Below are 11,345 nucleotides of genomic sequence, written 5' to 3'. Positions count from 1 at the left end.
GGCCCCTTAATCCAATAGGGCCTGAGCTCAGTCAAGAAAGAGTTGCCACCTTGGAAAGGTTTGCCCTATCTCTTGTTATACCCATTATTATGCATAATAGCCCATGAAGTTTTTCAATTGAGAGAATATTATATTAACCAGCATCTATCCTTTGGGTTAGTCACAAACTCTAAACTAATGTCTCAGTACCATAAGACTGTTAAAAATTCAGCCGCATTTTTCAGAGGTTTTTGACATACCTTTAAAATTTCTTCCCTACTTAAACGATTCTCAAATACCTTTAGGGGAAAGCTGCCTTGAATTTCAGACCCCCAATTCTTAATTTCTGTCAATTTAACTATACAAAAATGACAAATTTCTTTTTTTTTATTCCCTACAACTAGTAGTCCTTTTACTAGCTAAGGATAAGTTATTATCTTGTTTGCATCCAGAATCAGCAAATTCCCCTAGGGGAAGAAGCAACTTCAGCTCACTTCACAGTTCTTCATACTGTGGAGTATTAAACTGAATACAAGCATTAACTCATTTTATTGCAGTTCACAGATAGTGCATTTTTTTTTACAAATTGAAGGCTTATGGGAACCCTGTGTCAAGCAAGTCTATGAGCACCATTTTTCCAACAGCATTTGCTCACTTTGTGTCTCTATGTCATTTTGGCAATTTTTGCAAATATCAAAATTTTTCCTATTATTTTTGTTATGGTAAACAGTGATCAGTGGTTTCTTGAAATAAAATCTACTTGTGAAGATGCTGTGAGGATAATATTAACCAGCATCTATCCTTTGGCTAAATTGGCACAGAGGATACACTTAGTTGATAAAACAGCATTAAGGTTTGAGAGGATTTTCAATTTTTAAAGAAGTTCCACTGTGGGTAAAATGATATTAAACAGCATCACATGAAACAGAGAAATCATTTGTGAAAGGAAGAGTCAATCAGTGTAGCAAATTTCATGGTTGTCTTATTTTAAGAAATTGCCACAGTCACTCTGAGACAGGGACAGTGCATGTAGTCAGAGTAGGGTGAGGGCCCCTGGAGGGGGCAGGGTGGGATATTTGCAGTCAGAGCAATGTAACTACATGCAAGGAACCATTCTTCAGTGAAATCAGTTAATGTTCCCCAGATAAAGAAGAGCAGCACATGTTTTATTATGCTAACCATTTATAATCATGTATAAGGTTCTCTTTAGCATACTGAAAGGCCCAGGCCTTTGTGCTGTCTTTCCTCCTTCAGATCTGATGAAGTGATTTTGCAAACTGGGCAACTAATTTAGCAAGTAAGCCCAGGCATAAACAACACAGTAAAAGGCAGGAAGGATTCCACCTTAAAGATAAGATTGCATTTTAATACCCAAGAAGTTAAGACGTTAAAGATTCTTAACTTACTCTTTAGTAAACAATACCTCAGCTCACCTTGGGGGGCTGAGCAGGTGGCCTTGTTTCATATGCTCCCAGACCAAGGTGATAGTATCTCAGAGAGAAATTATCAGAGGAAGTTACTTGTGTTACATTAATTCTAAATATTCAGGGACCACTTAACAAGACCATACCCCTAAGTTTTTTCATGTTCTTGAAGAATCCTCAGCTGCCTATAAAAACCCCCTAACCAATGCACCGCTACGGACTATCTTGTCCCCTCCTGGCATGACCTGGGAGCTCTGTCCTTTCACTTTATCTCTAAATAAAAGCCTGTCCCTTGCTCTCCTACCTTGACTGTGAAGCTCATTCTTTGGCTCCGCAAACAAGAACCCTGGCATCATCTTCAGCCTTCATCAAACCTGGCCAGTCAATAGCCAACATTAAAGAAAGATTCTCCACCAAAAAAAATAGGAAGTAATTTACAAGAATATGAAAGAGTAAATGTTTGGGAAGCAAGTGCTTGATGGGCCACACAGAAGCAATGGGGCACAGAAAGAAATTTTAACAGACAGCCGCATTCCTCCCTATTTACCACACCTAGTTCACATTATAATGTAGTTATCTATTGTGATAGCTTTCCTGGAGTAGTTCCTCCATCTAAACTCTTTGAGGAGGTCAAAAATTTTTTTATGAGATTTTTGGGCCTTGATTGCTGTAGGTCAAAATATCTTGCCTGGCTTTAGTGCATCTGCATATCAACAGACATTCCTAACAGGTGGATAAAAGTAGTTCAACTCTATATATCAGTGGGTAATTACCTGGGCGACCGAGGGCTTATCTGAACCTGAGAGGTTTCAGGGGAGGTCTTGCTTGCTTCTGCTGGAGCAGGAGAAACAGCCCCAGACTGCAGTTTGTAAGCAATGAATGTGTTTTAAACTTTATTCCTCCTTTGACTGATTTCGGTTTTAGAGATCACAGTATGCAATGTGGAAGCAATTATAATTGTAGGAGTTGCTCATTTTTATCATTAGAAATTTCGTGACTATGTTGGGATATTCTGAGGGTGATACACCATGGAGGTGGAAGAATATTTTACAATATCAATCTGGATTTAAAATCATATTTGGAATTAATGTACTAGTTTAAAAAGCTGAGAATATTTTAATCTTTGCTTAATTTAAAATCTAGGCTAAAAATGGACTACATTAAGTACATTTAAGATGCAAGAAACTCATTAGAATGTGAATGGATTTATCTTGCGCAACTGGATCACTCACTTCCTAAACTTGAGATGGCCCAAAGGACAATGCATTTATTGTAGAAGTAAGAAGTGGCATTAAGAATTACATTGATGAGAGTGCCAGCATCTTGAAAAAAGCTCCAGTATCCTTCGTAAACTAAGGATGAATGTAGGAGATGTTGGCATTATGAGGAATTCCGAATTTCAGTTGGATATGTAGACTCTCACAATGTCTGCAGTCTAGGTGGCAAGATGTCAGGTAGATCAGAGTGACAGAATGATATGATCCACGTGGATTGAAAAAATAGTTGATTTCAGGGTCCCTCAGGAAAAACTAATGGGCAGGTCATAAAGGTCACATTTGACTGTAAAACCTGAAAGATTCTAAGGTTGACAAATAAACATCTTGTGTTTATCATGATGGAGATTCATGGACACTCATCAGTATCCCCATGTGTGCCTCAGCTCATAGACGACCCAGAACAACTTGAATGATGTACTGCTACAAATACTTGAGGACAAATCTTACAATAATACCACAAATCCTTACTCTAAGTATTTCTCCAGTGGGACTGCCAGCCATTTATTCAAGCGAGTAATTGTGTACTTGGGAAAGTAATTCCCCTTTTCTAATATTATTGGATCCTAGATCTGAGCTAATCTTTTTTTCTTCCTGGAGACTCTGTCTACTTAGTCAACCATTCAGTATGAAAGTTTGTGGCAGTTAAAGGATAAATATTCTTTTCATCCAAGTTTATCTTATGTGGGCACAGGAGATCCACATATCCAATCTCTAGTCATTTTCCCTGATTTTGGATGTATGGACCACCTGTATTGAACAACCAAAACAATCCCCACTTTGGTTCCCAGATCAGTGGAGCAACAGCCATTATGGCTGGAAGGGAAAATGGAAGCTCTGGGAATTGTTCATTATTAAAAATACAGTTATCCAAAATCAATACTTACCTCCCAGGAGAACTTCAATAATAATGTTTCCATTAAAGATGAAAGATATATTGTGTAAGAATGAGTTAGCATGAGAATGGCCATCTTAAGGGCCGAAAAGCCATTTCTAGAGTATGGGATTCTGAGGGAGGAGGGACTGGGTAAGGCTTGATAAACAAGTTTTGAAGAACAAATTAATCAAGGACACCGGGTTGTTGGCAGTTGCGGCCCTGGTCAGCTTATCTTGCAACACCACTCTGTCTAATTTGAGGAGTAGTCTTGCTCTTGCTAAAAATAATATGTAACTGTGGAAAATTACTGTGAGTTAAGTGCTTTGAAAATGCTATATAAACCCTTAGCTTTGAGTGCTAGGGGTCCTTGTTGAAACCCGCTGCGTCAGGCAGATACTTGGACACCAGCTAGCTGGAAATAAACTTCTCTGTGTTACTTGCATTATCGTGAGTGTCTTCTGTCTATTTGAGAGGTGGTCGACTCCGGACCCTAACAATTAGACCTTATTTCATTTTCTGTTTGGTCTGTACACAAGACAAATGACTCTAGTGAATGAAATGGATTATTGTAAGCTTAATCAGGTGACAATTTTAATTGCAATTGATCTTGAAATTGTGATCTTCTTACTATAAGAATTAGTCCAGCTTCTGGTTCCTGATATGTACCTACTGATGTGGCTATTTATTCTAAAATTCATTTTTTCAATGCCAAATGATACCAACAGGGCAGGAACAGAGTATGCCTTTACTTATTTCCCTCAGGGCTATATCACCTCTCAAGTTCCATGCCATAATTTAGACTACAAGATACCTGATTGTCTTATCATTTAACAGGACTTCTTGGTGATTCATTATACTGATGACATCATGTAGAGAGGAACTATTGACCTGGAAATAACAAAATTCCTTACAGACTTTGGTAAGACAATAAGGTCTTACAGATGGTGCGAGATCATTTCTATGAAAATTGAGGAGATTGTCATAGTGAAATTTCTGGAAGTCTTGTGGTCTGGGCATGTTAGGATACCTTTTCCTAAGAAAAGCCAGGTGCTGCACCTTGCAAATATTTTCTTGCAGTTTGTAGCTGATCCTTTATGCTCTTAACAGGGTCTCTCACAAAGCAAATGTTTTCAATTTTGATGGAAGTACTATTAAAATTCTTTAGATTGCGTCGTCCAATTTTTTTCTTTTATGAATCATGCTTTTGCTATTATATATAAGAAAAAAACCTTTATGCAGTTTTATTTTTCAATTTATCTTTCTTAGAGTTTCTGGAATTCTTCAATGCTTTTGTTAATGTTTTTATTAGTTTTGGGATGTTCCTTTTCATATTTTGCTTCTGTCTCATTCTAACTTCTTCTGATAACCAATTTATTTATGTCTTATACTGTTTGTGTATGACCTGAATGTTATGGTCACATTTTTTTTTCCCCTTTCTTTGTGTTACTTTTTTTTTCCTATTTCCAGTTCTATTCCATGGTATAATGTTAGACTCTGACAGTGTTCTTAATTTCAGTCATTTTATTTTTCATTTCCAGAATGTACATTCTATTCTTTTTTTATGTTTCAAGTCTCTCATGAGACTCTCATAAGTTCACTTTTTGTCTATATTTTTCTTTAACAAACTAATCATAGTTATATTTAAGTATTCATGTATCGACTTCAAAAGTGGATTATCTAGGGATCTCTTTCTATAGTCTTTGAAAAAAATCATGATTATTGATCTTATGGCCTTGCTTCTTTCCATGACCAGTAATTATTTTATTGCATACTTGACTTTGTGTAAGTGAACAATAGAAGTACTAAATGATGTTATTTTCCACCAGACAGGTTTCTTCATGACATCCTTTAAGTGTATAGAGTAAAAGGCTTCTTTTTCTTTCATTTTACTACCTTCCTTCCCTACTACCATATCCTCTCACATACCAATCACAATAAGGCATTTCAATTCTTTCATTTTGCTAAATTCCTCCAGATTTTCCCTTCTTCTCTCTCTATTTTAGTCTCTTTATCAAGAATTCACCCCCTAATAATCCAGCTCTTTAAGATTTCTTTTAAAATAAACTAAAATCCAATATAGAGCGAATGTATTAAGTTAGATAGGAGTGTAATAGAGCTGCAAATAAAGAACTTCTGGAACCCAGAAGAAATAATAGCCAAATATAACACAGAGGAATAAGAATATTTTCCAGGAAGAATGTTTCAACTGAGTGTTGATTATTTTAGCATTAGTTTTAATAGAATGAATACTACCTCTGAGAGAACATCATAAAGTAAAGAGACATAAAGTTAGGAAAAATAATTATCAAAGATATACTTTATGTCAAGGACAATGCTATATATTTAGTATTTCTTATCTTACTTAACTTTTAAAAATCCTCTTCAAAGTAATTTTTTTCCTCCAGTGAAAATGAAAGAGATTTTCTAGTTTTTATAGCTGCATTAACTGTTTCTGAGCTGGAGTTTGAGCCATTCTATCTCCAAAGGCTATTCTCCTTTCCCTTTATTCCAAATTATTTTCCAAGAGATGATTGAATTTCTCATTGTTTAGGGAAATGTAAAAATGCATTGAGTACTTTAATGCATTTGAAGATAAACAGAACCTTTTTTAGATAGAGCTGGAAATACAAATTGGTCCAAAACCAACGCTAATAATAAGGAATATGTATTTATTTCTCCAGGCAGTAAGTGTTACTTCAGGACTTCAAGTACTGGGATGATAACAGCTATATGTTAGAAAGCTTTTTGCAGCAAAATGAAAGATAATTTGAAGTATCAAGGCTTTAGAGATTAAATAATGAACAGGCTCTTGTCAAACTTGGCAAGAGTTAATGAAGTGCTAGGATAGGGCGAGAGATGTGGAAATAAAAAAGACCAAGGTGTGAAAGATAGATTTATCTATAGAAACAATTTCTGTGAGAAAATGTTAGGCTGAGATGGTAGATTTATAAACCTAATTGAATATGAATATTCAGGTAAAGAGATAGCTCAAGAAAACTGTGATGTTTTAAGATGTGGTGACTAAAAAAATCACAAAGAGGAAAAAAATCTAGAAGAGCAGGTTTTGAAATAAGGTTCAAAGAACTGATGGACATTTGACATTAAATCTGATGAAAACATCTGGCAAAAGTTTTCTTTTCTTTTTTTTCTTAAGATATCATTGATATGCAATCATATGAGCAACATGGTGGTTACTAGATTGCTCCCATTATCAAGTCACCACCACATACTCCATTACAGTCACTGTCTATCACCATAGTAAGATGCTATAGAATCACTACTTGTCCTCCCCATGCCCCCCCTACATTATGTGTGCTGATCATAATGTTCCTTAATCTCATTATCCCTTCCTTCCCACCCATTATCCCATCTTCCCCAGTCCATTTCCTTAGGTAACTCTTAGTCCATTCTTGGGTTCTCTGATTCTGCTGCTGTTTTGTTCCTTCAGTTTTTGCTCTGTTGTTATACTCCACAGATAAGTGAAATCATTTGGCACTTGTCTTCCTCTGCCTGGCTCATTCCACTGAGCATAATGCCCTCTAGCTCCATCCATCCTGTTGCAAATGGTAGGATTTGTCTTCTTATGGCTGAATATAAAATTCCACATCCTCTTCATCCATTCATTTACTGATGGACATTTACTGATGGTTGCTTCCATGTCTTGGCTATTGTAAATAGTGCTGTGTGATAAACATACAGTTGCATATGTATTTTTGAATCTGGGATCCTGTATTCTTAGGGTGAATTCCTATGAGTGGAATTCCTGGGTCAAATGGTACTTCTATTTTTAGTTTTTGAGGAACCTCCATATTGCTATCCACAGTGGTTGAATTAATTTGCATTCCTGCTAGCAGTGTAGGAGGTTTCTCCTTTCTCCACATCCTTGTGAACATTTGTTGTTGTCTTTTGGATGTTGGCCATCCTAACTGGTGTGAGGTGATATCTCATTGTGGTTTTAATTTGCATTTCTTTGATGATTAGTGATGTGGAGCATCTTTGCGTGTGCCTGTTGGCCCTCTGAATTTCTTCTTAGGAGAAGTGTCTGTTCAGTTCCTCTGTTCATTTTTTAATTGGGTTATTTGCTTTTTGGCTGTAGGATGCCTTTTTGTTTTACTGATGGTGTCCTTTGTTGTACAGAAGCTTTTTAGTTTGATGTAGTCCCACTTGTTCGTTTTTTATTTTGGTTCCCTTGCCCAACTATATGTGGTCATGAAAAAGTTGCTCATGTTTATATTCAAGAGAGTTTTGCCTCTTTTTTCTTCTAAGAGTTTTATGGTTTCATCACTTACATTCAGGTTTTTGATCCATTTTGAGTTTATTTTTGTGCATGGAGTTAGACAGTATTTCAGTTTCATTCTCTCTCATGTAGCTGTCCAGTTTTGCCAACACCAGTTGTTGAAGAGGCTCTCATTTCCCCACTGTATGTCCATGGCTCCTTTATCATATGTTAATTGACCATATATGCGTGGGTTAATATCTGGAGTCTCTAGTCTGTTCCATTGGTTTATGGGTCTGTTCTTGTGCCAGTACGAAATTGTCTTGATTACTGTGGCTTTGTAGTAAATCTTGAAGTTGGGGAGTATAATCCCCCCTGCTTTATTCTTCCTTCTGAGGATTGACTTTGCTATTCGGGGTCTTTTGTGGCTCCATATGAATTTTGGAACTATTTTCTCTAGTTCGTTGAAGATTGCTGTTGGTATTTTGATAGGGATTGAATTTAATCTGTAGATGACTTTAGGCAGGATGGCCATTATAACAATATTAATTCTTCCTATCCAAGAGCATGGGATGAATTTCCATTTATTAGTGTCCTCTTTAATTTCTCTCACGAGTGTTTTGTAGTTTTCAGGGTATAGGTTTATGTCTTCCTTTTTTTAGGTTTATTCCTAAGTATTTTATTCTTTTTGATGCAATTGAGAATGAAATTGTTTCCCTGATTTCTCTTTCTGCTAGTTCACCATTAGTGCATAGGAACACAGCAGATTTCTGTGTATTAATTTTGTGTCTTGCAACTTTGCTGAATTCAGATATTAGTTCTAGCAGATTTGAAGTGGATTCTTTAGGGATTTTTATGTACAATATCATGTCATCTGCAAAGAGTTACAGTTTGACTTCTTCCTTACCAATCTGGATACCTTTTATTTCTTTGTTTTGTCTGATTGCCATGGCTAGGACTTCCAGTACTATGTTGACTAAAAGTGGGAGAGTGGGCATCCTTGTCTTGTTCCCAATCATAAAGGAAAAGCTTCCAGCTTCTCACTTTCAAGTGTGATGTTGGCTTTGGGTTTGTGATATATGGCTTTTATTATGTTGAGGTACTTGCCCTCTATATCCATTTTGTTGAGAGTTTTTATCATGAATGGGTGTTCAATTTTTCAAGTGGCTTTTCAGCATCTATGGAGATGATCATGTGATATTTGTCCTTCTTTTTGTTGATGTGGTGGATGATGTTGATGGATTGTCAAATGTTGTACCATCCTTGCACCCCTGGGATGAATCCCACTTGATCATTATGTATGATCTTCTTGATGTATTTTTTAATTCAGTTTGCTAATATTTTGTTGAGTATTTTTGCATCTATGTACATCAGGGATATTGGTCTGTAGTTTTCTTTTTTTTTTGTGGTGGTGTCTTTGCCTAGCTTTGGTATTAGAGTGAGTTTGGAAGTGTTCCCTCCTCTTCTTTTTTTTTTTTCTTGGAAATATTTAAGGAAAATGCGTATTATGTCTTCTCTAAATGTCTGATAAAATTCAGCGGTGAATCCATCTGGTCTGGTGGTTTTGTTCTTGGGTAGTTTTTTGATTATTGTTTTAATTTCATTTCCGGTAATTGGTCTGTTCAGATTTTTTGTTTCTTCCTGGGTCATTGTTGGAAAGTTGTATTTTTCCAGAAGGTTGTTCATGTCTTCTAGGTTATCCAGTTTGTTAGCACATAATTTTTCATAGTATTCTCTAATAACTCATTGTATTTCTGTGGTGTCCATTGTGATTTTTTCCTTTCTCATCTCTGACTCTGTTTATGTGTGTATATTTTCCTTTTATCTTTCTAAGTCTGGCTACAGGTTTATCTACTTTTTTTATTTTCTCAAAGAATCAGCTCTTGGTTTCATTAATTTTTTCTATTGTTTTATTCTTCTCAATTTTATTTATTTCTTCTCTGACCTTTATTATGTCTCTCCTTTTACTAGCTTTGGACCTCCTTTTTTTCTTCTTTTTCAAGTTTCAGTAATTGTGAATTTAAACTGTTCATGTGAGATTGTTCTTCCTTCTTTAAATAGGTATGGATTGCTATATACTTTCCTCTTAGAACTGCCTTTGTTGCATCCCACAGAAGTTGGGGCTTTGTATTGTTGTTGTCATTTGTCTCCATATATTGCTTGATCTCTGTTTTAATTTGGTCAATGATCCATTGAGTATTTAGGGGCATATTGTTAAGCCTCCATGTGTTTGTGAACCTTTTTGTTTTCTTTGTAGTTTATTTCTAGTTTCAAACCTTTGTGATCTGAGAATTTGGTTGTTACAATTTCAATCTTTTGAATTTGCTGTGCCTCTTTTTGTGGCCTCGTATGAGGTCTATTCTGGAAAATTTTCCATGTGCACTTGAGAAGAATGTGTGTCACGCTGTTTTTGGGTGGAGGGTTTTGTAGATGTCTGTTACATCCATCTGTTCTAATGTGTTGTTCAGTGCCTCTATTTCCTTACTTATCTTCTGTCTCATTGATCTGTCCTTCAGAGTGAATGGAGCATTGAAGTCTCCTAGAATGAATCTATTGCATTCTATTTCTCCCTGTAATTCTGTTAGTATTTGCTTCACATATGTAGGTGCTCCTTTGTTGGGTGCATTAGATATTTATAATGGTTATATCCTCTTGTTGGATTGACTCCTTTATCATTATGTAATTTTATTCTTTGTCTCTTCTTACTTTCTTTGTTTTGAAATCTATTTTGTCTGATATAAGTCCTGCAACACCTGCTTTTTTCTCCCTATTAGCTGCATTAAATATCTTTTTCCATCCCTTCACTTTTAGTCTGTGTATGTCTTTGGGTTTCAGGTGAGTCTCTTGTAAGCAGCATATAGATGGGTCTTGCATTTTTAACCATTCTATTCCTCTGTGTCTTTTGATTGGTGCATTCAGTCCATTTACATTTAGGGTGATTTTTGATAGATATATACTTAGGGGCATTGCAGGCTTTGAATTCATGGTTACCAGAGGTTCACAGTCAGCTTCTTTACTATCTAGCAGTCTATGTTAACTGAAGGGTCCCCACCAGTAAGATGGCAAATTTCCAGCTTCACTTCGGGGTCCTCAGTTCCCGCCGGCACCACCTGAAGCCCAATCACCTCTCGCCCCCCTCCCAATCCCAGCACCTAGCCAACAGCCACCAGCCCTGTAGAAGTGACACCTCAATCAATTCATGCCCCTTCCTATATAACCCAGCACCTTTCCCTAATAAAGCGGAACTCTCCGGTGAATTGCTGCTATGTGTCGCTCCTTTCCTTTCATTGGTGCCAAAACCCGGGAGACGGGACAACCCAACTGAGCCCCGTCTTCCCCCGACACCAGCAGCAGCTTGCGCTCGTCCTCTTTTTCCGGCGCTGGCTCATCACACTCACCACTCCTCTCTGGCCTTTAGGTAAGTTTTCCCCCTGGAGTGGGCCACTCTTCCCTGAGCTATCGCAGTGCCATTGACCGTGATCATCCGGCAAGGCCCTGACGCTCGGGGATGAGGAGGGAACTCTCCCCGCCTCAGGCCTTCACGGCTGCGGCAGACCTCAGGCCCCTCACCAAAC

This window comes from Manis javanica, chromosome 16 (genome assembly GCF_040802235.1).
Source record: "Manis javanica isolate MJ-LG chromosome 16, MJ_LKY, whole genome shotgun sequence".
In the NCBI taxonomy this organism is placed as follows: Eukaryota; Metazoa; Chordata; class Mammalia; order Pholidota; family Manidae; genus Manis; species Manis javanica.
The sequence above is the reverse complement of the archived record's forward strand: the minus strand, read 5'-3'. Positions refer to the sequence as shown.